This window comes from Staurois parvus, unplaced genomic scaffold (genome assembly GCF_062004578.1).
Source record: "Staurois parvus isolate SC_StPar_1 unplaced genomic scaffold, SC_StPar_1.0 ptg000468l, whole genome shotgun sequence".
NCBI lineage: Eukaryota > Metazoa > Chordata > Amphibia > Anura > Ranidae > Staurois > Staurois parvus.
Genome location: NW_028318264.1, coordinates 2,923,140 through 2,946,080, shown reverse-complemented (window position 1 = coordinate 2,946,080; position 22,941 = coordinate 2,923,140). Strand labels below are relative to the sequence as shown.

Here is a 22,941-nt window from a genome sequence, read left to right as displayed (position 1 = left end):
TATAGACAGGTAACGGATAAGAAATCTACATACTATATATGGATCTCTAGATGGTAGCAGAAATAGGAAAAAATAAGTAAAGGAATACATACCAACAGAAAATAGAAAACAGTAGGCAAGGCACGTTGGCATCTCATCCTGAATGGAAATATCAGAAGGTGCAACGCATAAATAAAGAAAACAAAGATGCGCAGTATGTTAAAATGTCATTTTTTTTTATTGATAGTTTCTTAAAAAGGTTCATATTGGGACTGACATACAAACTGGCGATGTATGCCACATCCATTACCCAAGCTATTATATGCAGTACATATATTCCAACCTGCTTCTCCTCTGAATGAAGATTACTGAGAGATCTTAGTAGGACTTCAGATGCAAGTATCTCTCTTTTTCAAAGTTACCGGTAGATGTTAAGACACAGCTACAAAGATATGCAATAGAACACAAATCAGGCAATAAGCTTTCATTTTTCACTTAATTGAGTTTAATGCCTAGTCACAGATTCATGTAAAACAAATTCACAAATATTCCAAGTTCATAAAGTCTTCCAGATGGCATTCAGAGAATTAAACTGAACAATGTCTTAATTGATCAGAACATAAATGAATGTTTATCTGGTATTTCAGGAATGATAGAAGAAGGCATTTACACAGAAACACTATACATACAACTACAGTCATGGTGACAATGTCATCATTATTTCTCTCGCAGATGCTCAGACACTGTGTGGGATTTATGTATGAAAAAGTCATTTTTTGGGAAATGACAAAAGAGAGCTAACAACTGGGCTGTATAATTTAGGCCTGTACTTGGATCAAGTAGGGAGTTTTCTGCATACAATTTAAAAAATTGTCAAACCACATCAAGGTCAAACTCCAGCCTTGTGATGTCAAAAAAGAGGTTTAATATATTGCAAGCATTTTTTAAAACCTTTGTGCTATGAGTTCCTGATTTTTTTTAAATAAAATCTGTATTAATGATGTAGAGGGAGGTATCTGCATTAAAGTTAAGGTTATTAATACATTAATGCAGTATTAAAAAAGAGACCCATGATGATTCAGTACTTTCAGTTTGTCATTTGAGTGTCTGAATTTTAGCACTGCATAATTATTAACTGATTAATCATATGATGTAGCATGCCTGTGTCCACAAAAATTAGTCTCTAGTTATGTTTCTTTTGTCTATCTGGGGGTCACGCTTGTCCCTAAAGCAGGTGATCAGACATTATAGCTGTCTTCTCTATTCTTTACCTATAGCAGCCCCCTTTCCCATAAGGCAAGCAGGCCTATCGGTCCTCGGTTGCCCCCAGGACTCATACACAATGCTATAGTGTCTTAATACCACACCAGAGCATGTATAATCTATGCACAGGAAACAGGTACTTGCAGTTGGCAGATTGGCAAACTGGTTCAGTGACAGTCCAGGCACAAGGCAGGCAAGGTTAAGAATAGTCAAGGTCAAATCCATAGGTAAAAGGCAGGCAGAGTGCAGAGAGTAGTCAATATCTGATCCGGGGTCATCAACGAGGGAATCCAAAGTAGCAGAGCAGGGCAGAAAAACAGGGAGCTTGGAGCATGTTTTACAAACGCTCTCAGAAGCATGAGACTCCAGGCTTGGCAGGCTTAAATCAGGTTTGATCTCCACCCAAAGATTGGCCACATCAATCACCTTGCAGGTGGACAGACAGACAGAGAGAATAAATCACAACCAAAACCTAGATGCTGGAATGAGACTAGCACATGTCTGTTTAGCACATGTGATGGAGCAAGAGCACTACACATTCCTGACACTGAGTTACAGAGTACCACATGTCTGTTTATCTCACTGCTAATTTATCAGTCTAGTGGGGGATATCCCATAAACTTTACTCATCCCAGCCCCCTCAAGCTCCTACCCAATTATGTTTAAAAAGAAATTAATGAACAGACCGGATGTATTACCTGAAATCCAGGTCATGTGACAGGCAACGTTAGGGGTTGGTGGTTTGGGAGGCATTGGGAGGGTTTTTTTGGTTTTTTGCCTGGAAATGGGCATTAAGTGCTGAGATGGTTTGCACTTAGAAAACCAGTATTTTTTTTAAATGAAACTAATCAAAGGACTAAAAATTTTACATATGGACAGACATAATAGCCCCAAAAAGTATTATATTCCATTTGGATTTTACATACTTTTTGAGTTATTTTCTGCAGTTGTAATAGGGTAGTAAGTCCTAACTGTTGTTACTACCTTGAGAGCACAATAAATTCCTCCTGGTACATTCCTATGTGTTCCCATTTATTTTACCAGAAACTGCACTCACTTTTCATGGGTCACTCTGTGTAATTGCAACCAAAACCAAGATGTTTTCTCTATTTGCCACAGAGAGGTCTCAACTAGATATAGAATTATTGACCACCACTACTGGCCACTCCTCAGTTACCTGTCTGAGGACAATCCTAAACTGCTCTTCACAGCAGACAGGCTCATGCACTGCTTTATCCTTTTCATTTCATGAAGAAGACCCAGGCTGTCCCAGTCAATTCATCTGTTATCTCTCTCCTCACTGGTACATTTATAGGATCTTTTGATGGTGCTATTAAAGAAGGTGATATCTAGACGTCTGGATAAGTAAAATTAATGAACTTTACTGTCATTCGATCAGTTCTTTCACAAAACAAAGCTATTAGAAATACATTCCTTCTAAGACAAAGGTTGAATGCTGCTTGGTCTTTTATTGTTTTAATCTTTAGGTTTCTATCTCTCTCTATAGTATATCTTGTTAAGTAATAGTCAGAGCTGTATAATTGTGCCTCTCTCCAATAATTCCATTGGAAGCGCTATCAAGACTCCGGGGGGAACACAGCCAAAGGTACCATGCTTCCCCCAGGGCAAAGAATGTCCAAATACTGGCTGACAATAATGAGGAGTAATTATTTCACACTGGGCAGAATAACATCACTTTATCTTCTCAGCCCAGACCCCTTCAGACTAGCTGTCAGAACCCAACCAACCTCACTTCTCATGCCCAAAACCACTCACCCATCTGACTGGAGAAACTTACGAGACAGCAGTTGCTACTAAGGACTCCCTACAGGAAGATGCCATATTCCTTTGAATGGACCCCTAACAAAACATTGAATTATATATTGCATCAGCATGTTATTGATTCCATCTTGGCAAAAATCCAGGCTGAACTATTAAATAACCATATATCTCGGTCATGTTGTATTCCGTGTTAGTATTCTCCTTTCTATATGACCCTGGCTGCACTAAAGTCTGTATATATGCAAAGTATGACAAGACTTCAGTGGGAGGAGAGAGAGGTCTCTATGCAAAATGAACCTTTCCAGATATGACGGTTCCCTAATGCAATTTTCTCACACAAAATACAAGACAGTCCAATTAGTAACTATGATATAATTTGAAGGGGCACTGGTTCGAAATAATATTTTATGTGATAATAATTGTTGTGCTACTGTTTGGAAACCTTTTAATGCATAGTTTGTAATTATATATGCTTATGGTGGTTGTCATATTATTAATTATAACATATGCAAGCTTTGCTTTCTGGTATGCAGTACTGCACAATGCTTGTTCTTTATTGCTCTTTCTGATAATGCAGGTCTGTTAGTTGGCCAACTGTTTAAAAACAATGCACTTCTTGTCTGGCAGACATTTTGCATCAACAGTAGTTAAAGCCCAATATCGCGCTCCACCCTGGGTGTCCAGTTTCCCCCCTTCCCCTTGCATTATCTTTTTTTTCAGCTGTCTGGCCAGTCATGTTACATGAAGAGTCCTTTTCCTCTTTTACTCACTTCTGCCACTGAGCATTTTCTAGATGCAGAGGGTGCTTGTGGGCAGGTTTTGGACTGACGTTTGTCCACTAACCTGAAGGTGGCACTTTGTTGCTTCTTTAGTCTGGCAGGAAACCACTGGAGACTGCTTTTCCCACCTATTATGGACTCCAGGTGGCCACCTGGCACCTCCTTTGGATGCCAAAATCCTGTGAGTAATGGGCAGTCATCTTGACATAGAAGTGCTTGATGTTAGTTTCTGCAGCATTGGTGATCCCGGAATGTCGGAGTAAGTCAGGGACAGTGCCCGGCTTGTTATGGAGAAAGTAGGAATAGTGCTAGGGAAAGGTACCTGATGAGAAGGGAAAGAGTAGGTTCCCCCTTACAGGATATCCCTACTACCAGCTTCTTGGAACTGTCTCCCATATAAACTGCAAGAGTATCACAGAGTGACCCAGCAATCTTGATATATCCTCCAAGGGAAAGGCTTCTTAGGCAATCTGTCAGAAAGCTCATATTATATTGCTAGTGATAAAGTGCCTTGTTGATGAACGTTACCTTTATGCTTAACCTCCCTAGCGGTCTGATTATGTCCATATTTCTGTGCTCAAAGTGGTACATTTTTTTGCATGGAAATATGTATTTTTTTTATTGTAGGCCTGTAATTTTTAGGAATCACTCACTGAAATCTGTCCGAACAAGAGTCTAGTAAACATCCCGGGTAGGATAAAACTTGAAACACGAAATCATAAATTACCGTATTTTTCGCTCCATAAGACGCACCTGACCATAAGACGCACCTAGGTTTTAGAGGTGAAAAACAAGAGAAAAAAAATATTCTGAACCAATGGACTGCAGACATAGTACAGGAGATGACCAGAGACTGCGGACACAGTACAGGAGATGACCAGAGACTGCGGACACAGTACAGGAGATGACCAGAGACTGCGGACACAGTACAGGACATGACCAGAGACTGCGGACATAGTAGAGGAGATGACCAGAGACTGCGGACATAGTACAGATGACCAGAGACTGCGGACACAGTACAGGAGATGACCAGAGACTGCGGACACAGTACAGGAGATGAGCAGAGACTGCGGACACAGTACAGGGGATGACCAGAGACTGCAGACACAGTACAGGAGATGACCAGAGACTGCGGACACAGTACAGGAGATGACCAGAGACTGCGGACACAGTACAGGAGATGACCAGAGACTGCGGACATAGCACAGGAGATGACCAGAGACTGCGGACATAGTGCAGGAGATGACCAGAGACTGCGGACACAGTGCAGGAGATGACCAGAGACTACGGACACAGTACAGGAGATGACCAGAGACTGCGGACACAGTGTAGGAAATAACCAGAGACTGCGGACACAGTGCAGGAGATGACCAGAGACTGCGGACACAGTGCAGGGGATGACCAGAGACTGCAGACAGTGCAGGGGATGACCAGAGACTGCATACAGTGCAGGGGATGACCAGAGACTGCATACAGTGCAGGGGATGACCAGAGACTTCAGACAGTGCAGGGGATGACCAGAGACTGCGGACACAGTGCAGGGGATGACCAGAGACTGCGGACAGTGCAGGGAATGACCAGAGACTGCGGACAGTGCAGGGAATGACCAGAGACTGCGGACAGTGCAGGGAATGACCAGAGACTGCGGACAGTGCAGGGAATGACCAGAGACTGCGGACATAGTACAGGGGATGACCAGAGACTGCGGACACAGCACAGGAGATGACCAGAGACTGCAGACAGTGCAGGGAATGACCAGAGACTGCAGACAGTGCAGGGGATGACCAGAGACTGCAGACAGTGCAGGGGATGACCAGAGACTGCAGACAGTGCAGGGGATGACCAGAGACTGCAGACAGTGCAGGGGATGACCAGAGACTGAAGACAGTGCAGAGGATGACCAGAGACTGCGGACAGTGCAGGGGATGACCAGAGACTGCGGACAGTGCAGGGAATGACCAGAGACTGCTGACCTTTGGGGAGGGAGGGGGAGCGGGTACCTGAATTTGACAGGTACCCGCTCCCACTTCCGTGGAGTTGTCCTTCCCTCTTCTTCCCGGGCCGGCTTCTGTGACAGCCGGGTGCCCACTGCGCATGTGCGAGAAGCGCTGCGCTTTGTGAATGGCTGGGCGCCTTCTGGGACCTTTCATGTGTCCCAGAAGACACCAGATCATTCACAAAGCGCAGCACATGCGCAGTGGGCACCCGGCTGTTACAGAAGCCAGCGCGGGAAGACTGTGCAGCGCTGGAGTGAGGAACAGGTAAGGCCCTGCAGGAGAGAACAGCTGAGTGGCCGGCCTGGTATTCTGACATGGTGGCGGCAGAAATACCGGACCGGCCGCTTTATATTCGCTCCATAAGACGCACTGACATTTTCCCCCCTTTTTTTGGGGGAAAAAAGTGCGTCTTATGGAGCGAAAAATACGGTATAATTTAATAAATAATCATAAAAAATAATAATATTATAATAATACATTTAATTCAATAATATAATCAAACCAAATAGTGTCTTGATACCACACCAGGGCATGTACAATCTATGCACAGGAAACAGGTACTTGCAGTTGGCAGACTGGCAAAGTGGCTCAGTGACAGTCCAGGCACAAGGCAGGCAAGGTCAAGAATAGTCAAGGTCAAATCCATAGGCAAAAGGCAGGCAGAGTGCAGAGAGTAGTCAATATCTGATCCAGGGTCATCAACGAGGGAATCCAAAGTAGCAGAGCAGGGCAGACAAACAGGGAGCTTGGAGCATGTGTTACAAACGCTCTCAGAAGCATGAGACTGCAGGCTTGGCAGGCTTAAATCAGGTTTGATCTCCACCCAAAGATTGGCCACATCAATCATCTTGCGGGTGGACAGACAGACAGAGAGAATAAATCACAACCAAAACCAGGATGCTGGAATGAGACTAGCACATGTCTGTTTAGTACATGTGATGGAGCAAGAGCACTACACATTCCTGACACTGAGTTACAGAGTACCACATGTCTGTTTATCTCACTGCTAATTTATCAGTCTAGTGGGGGATACCACGTACACTTTACTCATCCCAGCCCCCTCAAGCTCCTTCCCAATTATGTTTAAAAAGAAATTAATGAACAGACCGGATGTATTATCTGAAATCCAGGTCATGTGACAGGCAACATTAGGAGCTGATGGTTTGGGAGGCATTGGGAGGGTTTTTTTGTTTTTTTGCCTGGAAATGGGCATTAAGTGCTGAGATGGTTTGCACTTAGGAAACCAGTATTTTTTTTAAATGAAACTAATCAAAGGACTAAAAATTTGACATATGCAACTGTCACTTTTTGTCATTTTCAAATTTCCTGCTGTTCCGTCCCTCATACGTCCCAACGCTCGCAGGGGATGGAACCCAGATGACAGATGCCGGCATCCGCCGGATTACATTGCTGGGGACACTGCAGGAGGGACATCGCGGGAGTGCAGGACAAGGCAAGTGATCAAGGGATCGTGGAGCAGCGCCGCATGGTAAGCCCGGGTGTAGCTCGGGGGGGTTACCGCTTGTGGTGCTGAAACTTTACCCCGAGCTACACACAGGAATACTGCCAGAGAGGCTACAGAAGTGTGTAACCCCCAACATATGTTGTGCATTTCTTTTTCTGTGATCATTCAACTTCTACAATATAAACTAACATTTAAGCATGAACATATGCTGACTCCTCCCAATTTTCTGGTATGCTGGTTGAGCCCCACCCACAAGCTGCTTTGTAGAACACCTGTATTTTGTATGTATACTGAGATTGGCTTTAAAGTAGATCTAAACCCCATTAATAACAATAACGCTTCAGAATGTTAATGAAATTTCAAATGCTGGTTCAATCCTTTTAAATCTGTAGCTTTCATTAATAGAATAGAATAATAGATAAAGGTCCTCATAAAAGTCATTGTTCAGGCACTTCCTGGAATTGGGTGACAAGTCAATGAAGTGCAATTGATGCTAAGAGCTGTGTATGTAGACAGGAAATGGCTGACAGAACAAATGTTATTGTTTCTGATACACAGTACTCTTTACCTTGAAAATGACATTCAGTTAGGGTATGCATCTACTTTGAAACCAGAACAGTTATTTAAAACTGAGTGTTTGTTATCTATTGCTGCTAATCTACAAGTACCTATATTGAGCCTTGGCTCACATCTCTGCACGCTGTGGGCTACTTGTAGGGCAGCCCATTCATTTCAGTGGACTGCCCTACCCATGAGAAATGCATGGAAAAAAGTCCCTGATCCTTTTGTGGAATCACACTGCACTGAATTGCACGGTCCTATGGCACCATGCGGTTTGGTGTGCGCAGAAACGCTCCCTGGTTGCTGATGCCTAGTGTTGAAATTAAGAATGGAACCCCCATGTGCAGGGGCGGACTGACAACTCACGGGGCCCCCGGGCAATAGGGGATCATGGGGCCCCTGTGTCCTTGCCCAAACTCAAAAAACCTATGAAAAAGGTACCAGGTGCATCTCATGGGGCCCCCTACTGACCCCGAGCCCTCGGACAACGCCCAAGTTTCCAAATGGTCAGTCCGCAACTGGCTAGTACTGCTTCTGTGGGAGGGAGGTCCACATTTTAACTGCTCTAACAGTAAAGAACCCTTTCCACAATCTAAGGTTAAACCTTTCTTCTAACCTCAATTCTCAGCTGTGTATCCTCTTCAGGGACCTTAAAGTAAACAGTTTAGTAGAGATAATGAATTCATCTTTGATATGTTTTTACAGTGTACCCATAGCCCCTCTTAAGTGCTTCTTCTCCAAAGTGAATAACTCTAATCAATGTAATTGATGGTCATAGATGAGGTCCTCCATTCCCTATATTTATTTTGTTGCCCTTCAATAAACTCTAGACGAGGACTGGTGACCAAAACTGAACTGCATATTCAAGATAAGAAGGCCAAACCAGTGTTTTGTAAAGGGGTAGAATTATTGATGTATCTCTTGAATGTATACCCTTTATAACGCATGACAGTATTTTTTACTAGCTGTGGCTTGGCATTGCATGCTATTGCTAAGTCTGTGATCTTCAAGCACCCTCAGATCGCACCCTGGTTGCTGATGCCTAGTGTTGACATTAAGAATGGAACCCCCATGTGCAGGGGCGGACTGACAACTCATGGGGCCCCTGGGCAATAGGGGATCATGGGGCCCCTGTGTCCTTGCCCAAACTCAAAAAAGCCTATGAAAAAGGTACCAGGGGCATCTCATGGGGCCCCCTACTGACCCCGGGCCCTCGGGCTGTGCCCGAGTTTCCAAATGGTGAGTCCGCCCCTGCCCATGTGTTTGCTAAAGTGCAGTGCGTTTCAGTGTGTTGAAAAAGAGCACAATTTTGCATGCATTCCTGATCTGCAGAGATGTGAATCTAGCCTTTATACCATGGGTACTCAACCTTTTGCACAGCGAGGGCCACTTAAGTGATTTGGTAACTGGTCGCGGGCCACAATGAAATTAAATGGTTCAGAATTTACATTTTTTTAAAGTTTGAATAGCATAATGAACATTTTCCTCCTGAAGCCCAAGTGCCAACATAAGGGAGAGGAGTAGAAGCCAGGTTTTAGCGGTTGCAGGAGGAAAACCGAGAGGTTTGGTTCCTGTATATGTTGCCCTTCTTGTCCAAGTGTAAAACAAAATGTGACAGGGAGGTTGTATGGGCCCCTTGGAGTATGAGGTGTGGTCACCATTGCGACCCCTGACACTACACCAATGGTTGGGGGCGGGGATATAATCATATCTATCAGAAAAAAACTAAAAGGCAGCGCTCCTCAAATTAATATATCTCTGAATGAGTGAACTCAACCAAAATAAATAAACAATGACATAAAAATAATAAAAAGAACAACTCAATGAGGAAAATGTGAAAAATAATTATGTGAATAAACAAATAAATTACTGTCCAACAAAAAAGTCTGTATAAGTAATAGTGTTCATAAATGTAGTGTTTGTGAAACAATTAATTTTCTTTAATCCTTTATATTAAACTCTTGTATAATGTGCCCAAAAAACACTGTGAAAATCCACCACCAAATGAACTGAATCCACTCACCAGAGCTCCATGCAGGTAAAATTATAAACCAGCTACAACTGCTTAAGCTCTGGGAGCAACGATCTGCAGAAGCATACACCAGCCGATTGAAACTCCTTCAAATAACAATTGGCTCCTCATATGCTCAGAATGGGACATGAAGGAAGAAAAAAGGAATCCACATAGTGTAAAACCATCCAGGAATTTATATTCAATACAAAACATGTTAAAACCACTCACTTTTGTCAGTGTCAAAGCCAACACTAGCATATAGTGCATAGATAATCAAATAGATAACGGCAGCTCGCCCACACGTGGTGACGTCACCTCCGATGCCCTACGCGTTTCGTCATCCGATGTCCTCCAGGAGCAGAAGGGGATATAAATATGTCTCACAAATAGGGTTACCACCACCCCAAACTGCAAATGTAGACGAGTCTTTACTGTTCTGAGCCTCCTATAAGGCTGCTTTCACAATGATGTGGTGAGGTTTACCTGTGGCTTTCCTGTGGCTTTCCTACGGGTTAGCTGCTTTTTGCCATATACTGCCATATACTTTAGAAGCTGATTGGTTTCTATGCAGAAGTGAGCCTGACTTTGTACTCTTCAGGTTTAGTAAATAAACCCCATTGTCTCCTCTTTACCTGTCAATTTACTTTCAAATGTTTAAAAGGAAATTGACCATAGATCACTTTTCAGAGGGCATTACATGTGTTAACAGTTAAAAAAATGTGAAAGTCTCATCAAGGTAAACACCGATATGATAGATCAAAATGTCAGTGAAAATGAGCAGCCAATTGTAAGAGGCCAGAGAACACATATTTCCACTAACAAGAAAACAAAACTCTTTTGTAGGTGTATTGGCTCCCTTGTTCCTAGGATTTGTCCACTGATATCCTGGCAGCCTTTTTTATGGAAAATCTTTACTGACTCTCCAAAGATTTTAGCTGCTATCATCCCACTACATCTACCACAGGCTATAATATTAACACTGTTAAAAGCACATACTTATTTTCTGTACCCCCTACAGTTTGTAGCTGGTCCCTCCATACTTGAGATCATATTAATTTCAGTCAGCAGATTTCAAAAGGCATTCTGCTGCTCAACGTCTGCTCTATTCTCCCAGTGGCACTATATCTATTGATGTATGTGATGGGAATATCATTAAAATCTGAAAACAACTAATTGTAATGACAGGCACACTGATTATGTTACTATTAAGAGTTTCTTCCTAATTTAAAAAGGCACATCTAAAAACTCATTTTATGGTTACACAGTGGGGAGTGCCTAGAATGGAAATTAAAAAAAAATATAATAGACATTAATATAGCAATATTTTTCACTGTCTATTACATAATGGTAGTTTCATGTTGGATATGTTAGGAAGCACTTATAGTGGGCCCTATTCCATTTATAGTTTCTACTTAAAGCTGAACTCCAGGCAAATATATACAGTTAACTGTCAGTAGCATGTAGCGCTCCTGCTCCATCATATCTGCTAATTCCGGCATCCTGGTTTTGGCTATGATGCACTCTCCCTGTCTGTCTGTCCACCTGCCAGGTGATTGATGTGACCAGTCTCTGGGTGGAGACCAAACTTAATTAAAGCCAGCCAAGCCGGTAGTCTCATGTTTGTGATAGCGAGTGTATTACATGCTCAAGCTCCCTGTCTGTCTGTCCTGCTCTGCTGTTTATATTTCCCTGTTTATGACCTCGGATCGGAAATCGACTGTTCTCTGAACTCTGTCTGCCTTTTGACTATGGATTGGACCCTGACTACTCTGAACCTTGCCTGCCTTGTACCTGAACTGTCATTGAACCACTCTGACTGTTTGCCAACCGCAAGCACCTGTTTGCTTTGCTCAGTTTACGCCAGCCCCAGCATGGTGGCCAGACACTATAGCATTGTGTATAAGTCCTGGGAGCTATCAAGTATTGGTAGGGCAGCTTGCTTAAAAAAAGGGGCTGCTATAGGTGAAGAACACAGAAGCCAGGTATGGTGCCTCACCAGCTGTATTAAGGCCTAAGAGTGACATTGACAAAGTATATTTAATTCTCTTGTCTTGTTATCCAAGTAGCCCTGCAAGACAACACATCCATGCCCTGTGCCTTTCAAACTACACTGCAGTTCAGCAGTAAAGTCTGCCTTAAAGTGTTACTAACCCCATAACAGTAACATCAGTCTGTATATGCAGTAAAACACGTTTGGAATACTCACTGTGGAACCTAAGGGGTTAATCCTCTGCATTGTTTAAAAATGCTGTTTGATCCTGACTTCTCTGATCCTCCCCTTCTTCCAGTATCCCCCTCTTATCTCCTGATAAGACATATCATGTGGAGGAACTCTGCACACTCAGTTTGGTGTTTATTGCTAAAGAGTTTGTTTTTTTTTTCTTGGGAGAGTGCAGGTGATCATCACAGGGTCACTCAGCACTGTCCAGACAAAGGTTAGGGGTTCTGCATCCTCCTAGAACAGAATGAAAACTCCTCCTACAAGTTTTAACATGTGCTCGGCTGGACACTGATAGAACTCACAAGACTGCTGATGAGAAAAGGTATTTAGTAGTTTATATTTATTAAAATAATTGCACTTCCATGTTGTGTGTACTGTGGAAGACGAGATATAGTGAATGCAGGGTCCTGGGTTTAGTAACACTTTAAATCTGTGATTATAACACCTCATACTGTAACTGGACAATGAAGCAGCAGCACAGGATCATGGCTCATAGTGACATGTTTGATTAATTGCTTTTGGCACCGCTCAAAGTAGAGGTGAAATCATATCCCTGTGTCCCAGAACATAGGATGCAGGCTTATCCTATTACATATCCAGGGGGCTAGTAAATGTTAAGAGAGGTCTCATGTTGGCCCATTCTGCAGGCATATTCACGTTGTGACTAACAGCATTGTGTTTAGAATTATTCTGAGCTTCCCACTTCCAGTATGCTGTGCAGGGGACCACAGGGGCTTGATATGCAGATAAATTCAGGGGCTTATGTTAGAAATATTTAAAGAGACCCTAAACCCTGGTTTTAAAAAAAATTTAAGAAAACAAGAGTAGCAGTGTTCGGGGGGGGGGGGGGGTTCAACCAGGAGCGGACTGACAACTCATGGGATCATGGGGCCCCTGTGTCCTTGCCCAAACTCAAAAGAGTGAAAAAGGTACCAGGGGCCTCTCATGGGGCCCCCTACTGACCCCAGGCCCTCGGGCAGTGCCTGAGTTTCCAAATGGTCAGTCCGCCCCTGGGTTCAATGGCACCACATCCCAAATTTAAACAAAATGACAAGAAAAGAAAAAGGGGGGGGAGAAGGGGGGGAAAACCTCCGCACATGGAGAAGAGATAACAGTATTTTTAGGGTGCCAAGCAATAATGGAGCAGCAACAAAAACTAAAATTTACAATGTTTATTAACCACTTGCCTACCGGGCACTTATACCCCCTTCCTACCCAGGCCAATTTTCAGCTTTCAGCTCTGTCGCACTTGAATGACAATTGCGTGGTCATGCAGCATTGTACCCATATGAAATTTTTATAATTTTTTTCACACAAATAGTTTTTCTTTTGGTGGTATTTAATCACCACTGGGTGTTTTATTTTTTGCACTATAAACAAAAAAAGAGAAAACAATTTAAAAAAAAAGTTTTTCTTTGTTTCTATTGTAACATGTTGCAAACAGGTAATTTTTCTCCTTCACTGATGTGCATTGATGAGGCTGCACTGATGGGCAGCACTGATGGACACTGACAGACAGCACTGATGGGCACTGATAGGCAGCACTGATGGGCACTGATAGGCTGCACTGATGGGCACTGATAGGCAGCACTGATGGGCACTGGTAGGCGGCACGGATAGGCAGCACTGATGGGCACTGATAGGCAGCACTGATGAGCTGGCACTGATTGGTACTGATAGGCAGCACTGATGGGTGGCACTGCTGGGCAGCACTGATGGGTGGCACTGATGGGGTTGCACTGCTGGGCACTGGATGGTGGCACTGCTGGGCACAGGTGGATGGCACTGCTAGGCACAGGTGGTTGGCACTGCTTGGCACTTGTGGGTGGCACTGCTGGGCATAGGTGGGTGGCACTGGTGGGTGGCACTGCTGATGATCAGTGCCAATCTCTTTTCTGACAATTGCCGGTTCTTGGCAGTACTTTGCTCACAAGGATATCATATGATGCTCTCCCAGAACTGGACAATCGTGCTGTAGCCGTCATTCGGCTGTAGCCTGGTTGTCAAGTGGTTAATGAATCAATTAAAATCTCAGTTAAAAGAAATACACTTCAATATCCAAAACATTATTGGTTGTTTTCGTTCAAAAAAGTGGTTCAGGTGTAATATTTTTCAACATGTTTATCCTCTTTTAGGCTTCTTCAGCAATATTTATATAACACCTACAATAACAGATTCATATTCATTACAAAATATGCCAACAAATTACATATACAGTGAGGAACAGAAATATTTGAACACCCTGCGATTTTGCAAGTTCTCCCACTTAGAAATCATGGAGGGGTCTGAAATTCACATTGTAGGTGTATTCCCACTATGAGAGACAGAATTAAAAAAAAAAAATTCAGGAAATCACATTGTATGATTTTTAAAGAATTTGTTTGTCTTGCACTGCTGAACATAAGTATTTGAACACCTAAGAAACAGCAAGAATTCTGGCTCTCAAAGACCTATTACTGTGCCTTTAAAAAGTCCACCTCTACTCCACTCATTAATCTAACTTAGTAGCACCTGTCTGAGCTCTTTAAAGACACCTGTCCACCCCACAGTCAGTCAGACGCTAAGTACTACCATGGGCAAGACCAAAGAGCTGTCAAAAGACACCAGAGACAAAATTGTGTACCTCCACAAGGCTGGAAAGGGCTACGAGGCAATTGCCAAGCAGCTTGGTGAAAATAGATCAACTGTTGGAGCAATTGTTAGAAAATGGAAGAGGCTAAAGACGACTGTCAGTCTCCCCCGGACTGGGGCTCCATGCAAGATCTCACCTCGTGGGGTATCACTGATGATAAGAAAGGTGAGGAATCAGCCCAGAACTACAAGGGCGGAGCTGGTCAATGACATGAAGAGAGCTGGGACCACAGTTTCAAAGGTCACTGTCGGAAGAACACTACGCCGTCGTGGTTTTAAATCATACATTGCATGGAAGGTTCCCCTGCTCAAGTCATCACATGTCCAGGCCCGTGTGAAGTTTGCCAATGACCATCTGGATGATCCAGAGGAGGCATGGGAGAAAGTCATGTGGTCAGATGAGACCAAAGTAGAACTTTTTGGTCTAAACTTCACTCGTCATGTTTGGAGTAAAAAGAAGGATGAGTTGCATCCCAAGAACACCATCCCTACTGTGAAGCATGGGGGTGGTAGCATCATGCTTTGGGGGTGCTTTTCTGCGAAGGGGACAGGACGACTGCACTGTATTAAGGAGAGGATGAATGGGGCCATTTATTGTGAGATTTTGAGCAACAACCTCCTTCCCACAGTCAGAGCATTGAAGATGGGTCGTGGCTGGGTCTTCCAACATGACAACGACCGGAAGCACACAGCCAGGATAACCAAGGAGTGGCTCCGTAAGAAGCATATCAAGGTTCTGGATTGGCCTATGTACTATGTACAGTGAGGACTTTAGACATTCTTTCAGATACGCTATGACAAATTCTGTGCTTGAAAAAAACAGTAGACTTCAGCTTTAAGACAGCAGTAAAATTAGTAGCTAACTTGAGCAGAGTCCCTTGAAGTAGGAGAAGAAATGGACAAAGCTCTTCAGAACACCAGCCGAAGTCCCCTTTAGCTAGACTCACAGCTGACTCCATAGCACCAGAGACGGTTAAGTACACAGTCTCTAAGATCCTTTAGGGGTGTCTGTACTCACAAGGCCCAAGAGCAGCTGGTTGCCTTCCTCCACGATACAAGACCAGATCTTCAGTAGCTTCAGTAGAACCTGGTTCTCAGCATTCAGGCCCTCAGGTCGCCTACGGCAATAAATTGAACAGCATTGCCTGGGAGGGAAGAATGCCCCCTCCAAGCTGGAGCAATCCTATACAGGAAAGACCCAGAGTTCAGTGTGCTCACCGAATATATATATATATATATATATATATATAGCTACCCAGCATGCCTTTAGAGCCTCTCTCTCTGGGATAGGCTGAGGCTGTATCAATATTCATGCTGCCTCCTGCATAGCTCCACACATATCATCCAGAAGTTTCTCAAGCTTTTTGGATGCAGAGAGCTCTATCAGCCTGGCAGCTGCTGATCACACTGAGCAGACCTAACTAGCAGAATGCAGGAGCACTGATTACAGAGTACAAGTTACACCTTTACCTACCAACAATCACAATCAAACTGACTACAGTGTGACAACAAAATTTACCAAACGAATCTCATCTCTCTAAACCTAGCACCTATCTAGGAGGGTGCTACAAATATATGATTGGACATTTTAACCATAGATATGCTTTAAAACCTTTTAACAAATGCCAACTGGACTAAATGGAGTGTATGATGCCTGTACACTTTTAATCATAAATCTTACTGTCCTTTTTTGGAGGCAATAAAAATATAATAAAATGCATTCATAGCTTTACGTAAAAATGTAGCTACTCTATAGGACACAGACACCCAAATGGCAGCAGTGTAGTCATGAGTTATCCAAGCAATGTCTACATTCTTGTGGCAATAACTTGTACAATAGGAATCCTAGGCAGAGATGAATGAACAAGACAAATTATTCCTTTTGCTAAGAATTAGTATGAGATATTCTGCCAGCGAGCAGAACCTGGCATCTGTTCAGCGAAAAGGATTAATGTCTTGTTTTCATTTTAGCAGAACATTTCAATGACAAACCGGTATCCATTCAAGTTCAGAGACAACATGGTTGTTCATCCTGTCACCCTGTGATCACGGAGACCTCCTTTTGTTTGCAGCTGACCCCCTACATCAGTCTTCCCTTCACAGTGAAGTAGCAGTGATGTAGGGGGAAGTAATATAATTAAGTTAGCACTCTTGACCTGTGGAAGCTGTTGTTTAATGCCACGAATCCCAGGAGGATAATGCAGGTAAATTGGATGAATGCAAACGGATATCAATTCCCCCTGCAATTCATGCTTCAAACAAATCCAGTAGGGTAATATGGCCAGCCTACGAAGCAGGAAGATTTCGCCACTCAGTATTAATCTGTGACTATATTGTGCATTTCTTTTCCGCTAACAATGTATAGGGTGTTACGGGCCCCGTCATCTGACTGTAGGAATGAATTGTAATTGTACATTCAGCCATTCACAAATGGGCTGATTCCTCCTCGTCCATGTTCCACAGGCTCCTTTTATTTTTGTAGAGAGCAGGAAAGAAGCAGAGTGTGCATATAAATGAATGCCATGAGAATGAGCCATTTCATACAAGCATAAAAAGAGCATTCTTTTGGGGAGACTGACTGAAATAAGCAAATATCATATCTTTGTGTGCATCCTGGGAGTTGGGCAGCTGTGTGGTCATATCTCTTTTAGAGAGCATAAACGGGACACCATTATCCTGAAGGTAATGCTGACTTTTCTGCGTTCCTATCTGCCTTAATACGATATCAATTTTTCATCTCTGATAGTTTTCATAATCTTCCTGCTAGTTTAGAGACAGCATTTTTTTTAGAAGAAATGTTTGTTAAATAACCCATTGGATCCAAATGCCACCATAAGCTACCATTGCTTATCAGTTATCTCAGGAATAATGCACTATATTTTCTACAAAGCAGCAAACTCCTCAATAGCTTATCACGCCATCCACTCAAAATTTGTACATTACCTATATTGATTTTAGCTAGGCACAAGGCAAAGCAATTGGTTATTAACCGCTTCCTGACTGCCCTATAGCAGATATACTGCTACAGGGCAACACAGGTGCGAAAAAACACATGTATATACATGTGATTTTGCATTTCCGGGTGCGCCCTACCCTCCATTGCCAAGCATCTCCAATGGGGAGGAGAATTGTATGTAAACAATACAGTTCTCCTCCCTATCAGCTCGTGCACACTGCTTTGCATGTTGATTACAGTGTAAAGCACACACAGACACAAGTAAAATAGCACACAGTTAACCCTTTGATCGCCCCTCATGTTAACCTCTTCCTGCCCAGTGATATTAGTACAGCTTTTTTAACACTGATCACTGTATTGGTGTCACTGAGGATGTCAGTGACACAAAGTGAGTTCCCCCCAATGTCAGAATACCCGCCTGCTAGCAGTCCTGCTATAAGTCGTTGATTGCCGCCATTACTAGTAAAAAATAAAAAAATGCTATAACTTTCACGTAAACCAAATAATTTACACGTATTGGGATTTTTTTTAGCAAAGACATGTAGGAGAATACATTTTGCCCGAAATTTATGGCGAAATTTGATTTTCTAAATTTTTTTACTGGGCATGTTTAATAGCAAGAAGTCAAAAATATAGTTTTTTTTTCCTCAAAATTGTCAGTATTTTTTTTATAGTGCAAAAAATAATAAACGCACAGGTGATCAAATACCACTGAAAGAAAGCTCAATTCATGGGGAAAAAAGGACAGAAATTTCATTTGGGTACAGTGTTGCATAACTGTGCAATTGTCGGTTAAAATAATGCAGCACCGTATCGCAAAAAATGGCCTGGTCAGGAAGAGGGGTAAATCCTCAGGAGGGCAAGTGGTTAAACTGTTTGATTTAAAACCAACAGTATTTACCTACAATCATTTGATTGAATGACAGAGATGATCTGCTCATGACAGTTATTATTTATATGCACTTTACACTTCTTATACACTTTAAACTATATGATAATGTATGCAACACTCTATGGTTCTCTCACTCTATATATTTGTCATGTAAAAAATGAAACCATAAATACAACCAAACTAATATTAACCACTGGCCCTCCAGAGGATTTACCCCCCTTCCTGACCAGGCCATTTTTTGTGATACGGCGCTGTGTTACTTTAACTGACAATTGCGCGGTCATGCAACGCTGCATCCAAATGAAATTCATGTCCTTTTTTTCCCACAAATAGAGCTTTCTTTTGGTGGTATTTGATGGCCTGTGTGTTTTTTATTTTTTGTGCTATAAACAAAAAAATAATATTTTTGACTTTTTGCTATTGAACATGTCCAGTAAAAAAATTGTAAAAATCAAATTTCATACCAAATTTAGGCCAAAATGTATTCTGCTACATGTCCTCGCTAAAAAAAAAAATCCCAATACTTGTAAATTAAATGGTTCACTTGAATGTTATAGGGTTTAGAAATGGCGGTATATATACTGGAATGTATTAATTATTTTTTTGTACTAGTAATGGCGGCAATTAGAGATGAGCGAATTATTCAAAAATTCGCTTCGGCTGATTCGCCGAATTTGCGGGAGAAATTCGATTCGATGCGAATTTATTCGCTGCGAATTTAACTAATTAAGAGGGTTTCTAGGCTTCAGAGAGCCTTTATATTAGTGCAGAACACTGTACCTTTAATTTAAATGCCCTTGGAGTCTGCTGGGGAAGAGAAATAATACTGTCAGTCAGTATGACATGCAGATGAGTGCCGTCGATCTTAGAATCACCGCACACTTCACTCATTTGGGCAGTCACGGGGCACGACGAAGAAGAAGAAGAAGAAGAATGAAAAGAAGAATGAAAAGAAGAAGAAGAAGAATGAAAAGAAGAAGAAGAAGAATGAAAAGAAGAATGAGAAGAAGAATGAAAAGAAGAAGAAGAAGAATGAAAAGAAGAATGAAAAGAAGAAGAAGAAGAATGAAAAGAAGAATGAAAAGAAGAATGAGAAGAATGAAAAGAAGAAGAAGAAGAATGAAAAGAAGAATGAAAAGAAGAAGAAGAATGAAAAGAAGAATGAAAAGAAGAATGAAAAGAAGAATGAAAAGAAGAATGAGAAGAATGAAAAGAAGAATGAAAAGAAGAAGAAGAATGAAAAGAAGAATGAGAAGAAGAATGAAAAGAAGAATGAGAAGAAGAATGAGAAGAATGAAAAGAAGAATGAGAAGAATGAAAAGAAGAATGAAAAGAAGAAGAAGAAGAATGAAAAGAAGAAGAAGAATGAAAAGAAGAATGAAAAGAAGAAGAAGAATGAAAAGAAGAATGAACTATATTACTATATCAGTCTCTAATGGATGCTGGAGAGTTAAACCCCCTAACACCTGCTGTGCCCATTATGAGGGGTTCCCACCATCCCTGTGCTGAGGTTCCAGGTCTACACACCTGCTGCGCCCATTATGAGAAGTTCCCACCATCCCTGTGCTAAATTCCTGGGTCTGTACACCTGCTGTTCCCATTATGAGGGGTTTCTACCATCCCTGTGCTGAGGTCCCAGGTCTGCACACCTGCTGTGCCCATTACTAGGGGTTCCCACCATCCCTGTGCTGAGGTTCTGGGTATGCACACCTGCTGTGCCCATTATGAGGGGTTCCTACCATCCATGTGCTGAGATTCCGGGTCTGCCCACCTGCTTTACCCATTATTAGGAGTTCCCACTGTCCCTGTGTTGAATTCCTGGGTCTGTATGTACACCTGCTGTGTCCATTGTGAGGGATTCCCACCATTCCTGCACTGAGTACCTGAGTCTGTACACCTGCCAAAAGAAAGTTTCAGGATTTTGAAGGAGCAAAATACAGTAATACTGGAACAAAAATGAGCTGTGTGGTGGAGTTGCCAGAAGAAGAAGAAGAAGAAGAAAAGAAGAAGAAGAAGAATGAAAAGAAGAAGAAGAAGAATGAAAAGAAGAATGAGAAGAAGAAGAAGAAGAATGAAAAGAAGAAGAAGAAGAAGAATGAAAAGAAGAAGAATGAAAAGAAGAATGAGAAGAATGAAAAGAAGAAGAAGAAGAATGAAAAGAAGAAGAAGAATGAAAAGAGGAAGAAGAAGAATGAAAAGAAGAATGACAAGAAGAATGAGAAGAATGAAAAGAAGAAGAAGAATGAAAAGAAGAATGAGAAGAAGAATGAAAAGAAGAATGAGAAGAAGAATGAGAAGAATGAGAAGAATGGAAAGAAGAATGAAAAGAAGAAGAAGAAGAATGAAAAGAAGAATGAGAAGAAGAATGAAAAGAAGAATGAGAAGAAGAATGAGAAGAATGAAAAGAAGAATGAGAAGAATGAAAAGAAGAATGAGATGAATGAAAAGAAGAAGAAGAAGAATGAAAAGAAGAAGAAGAATGAAAAGAAGAATGAAAAGAAGAAGAAGAAGAATGAAAAGAAGAATGAAAAGAAGAAGAAGAATGAAAAGAAGAATGAAAAGAAGAAGAATGAAAAGAAGAAGAAGAAGAATGAAAAGAAGAATGAAAAGAAGAATGAACTATATTACTATATCAGTCTCTAATGGATGCTGGAGAGTTAAACCCCCTAACACCTGCTGTGCCCATTATGAGGGGTTCCCACCATCCCTGTGCTGAGGTTCCAGGTCTGCACACCTGCTGCGCCCATTATGAGAAGTTCCCACCATCCCTGTGCTGAGTTCCTGTGTCTGTACACCTGCTCTGCCCATTAGGAGGAGTTCCCACCATCCCTGTGCTAAATTCCTGGGTCTGTACACCTGCTGTTCCCATTATGAGGGGTTTCTACCATCCCTGTGCTGAGGTCCCAGGTCTGCACACCTGCTGCGCCCATTACTAGGGGTTCCCACCATCCCTGTGCTGAGGTTCTGGGTATGCACACCTGCTGTGCCCATTATGAGGGGTTCCTACCATCCATGTGCTGAGATTCCGGGTCTGCCCACCTGCTTTACCCATTATTAGGGGTTCCCACTGTCCCTGTGTTGAATTCCTGGGTCTGTATGTACACCTGCTGTGTCCATTGTGAGGGATCCCCACCATTCCTGCACTGAGTACCTGAGTCTGTACACCTGCCAAAAGAAAGTTTCAGGATTTTGAAGGAGCAAAATACAGTAATACTGGAACAAAAATGAGCTGCGTGGTGGAGTTGCCAGAAGAAGAAGAAGAAAAGAAGAAGAAGAAGAATGAAAAGAAGAATGAAAAGAAGAAGAAGAATGAAAAGAAGAAGAAGAAGAATGAAAAGAAGAATGAAAAGAAGAAGAAGAAGAATGAAAAGAAGAAGAAGAAGAATGAAAAGAAGAATGAAAAGAAGAAGAAGAAGAATGAAAAGAAGAAGAAGAAGAATGAAAAGAAGAATGAGAAGAATGAAAAGAAGAAGAAGAAGAAGAATGAAAAGAAGAATGAAAAGAAGAAGAAGAATGAAAAGAAGAAGAAGAATGAAAAGAAGAATGAAAAGAAGAATGAGAAGAATGAAAAGAAGAATGAAAAGAAGAAGAAGAATGAAAAGAAGAATGAGAAGAAGAATGAAAAGAAGAATGAGAAGAAGAATGAAAAGAAGAATGAGAAGAAGAATGAGAAGAATGAAAAGAAGAATGAGAAGAATGAAAAGAAGAATGAAAAGAAGAGGAAGAAGAATGAAAAGAAGAAGAAGAATGAAAAGAAGAATGAAAAGAAGAAGAATGAAAAGAAGAAGAATGAAAAGAAGAATGAAAAGAAGAATGAGAAGAATGAAAAGAAGAAGAAGAATGAAAAGAAGAATGAAAAGAAGAAGAATGAAAAGAAGAAGAAGAAGAATGAAAAGAAGAAGAAGAAGAATGAAAAGAAGAATGAAAAGAAGAAGAAGAATGAAAAGAAGAAGAAGAAGAATGAAAAGAAGAATGAGAAGAATGAAAAGAAGAAGAAGAAGAATGAAAAGAAGAATGAAAAGAAGAAGAAGAATGAAAAGAAGAAGAAGAATGAAAAGAAGAATGAAAAGAAGAAGAAGAAAAATGAAAAGAAGAAGAAGAAGAATGAAAAGAAGAATGAAAAGAAGAAGAAGAAGAAGAATGAAAAGAAGAAGAAGAAGAATGAAAAGAAGAATGAAAAGAAGAGGAAGAAGAATGAAAAGAAGAAGAAGAAGAATGAAAAGAAGAATGAGAAGAATGAAAAGAAGAATGAAAAGAAGAAGAAGAATGAAAATAAGAATGAGAAGAAGAATGAAAAGAAGAATGAAAAGAAGAATGAGAAGAATGAAAAGAAGAATGAAAAGAAGAAGTATTCCAGTACAGCAAAAAGTGTATCTGCAGAGAGCTCCGCTATTTCTGACA

At 41.6% G+C, this 22,941-nt stretch overlaps 1 protein-coding gene across 5 annotated transcripts in view; it reads left to right on the top strand.

Annotated features, from left to right (window-relative positions):
* The window catches only part of LOC149452722 (poly(rC)-binding protein 3-like), a 1,138,846-nt gene that overhangs the window by 806,032 nt on the left and 309,873 nt on the right, over positions 1-22,941 (top strand). The gene's annotated exons all lie outside the window — the stretch shown is intronic.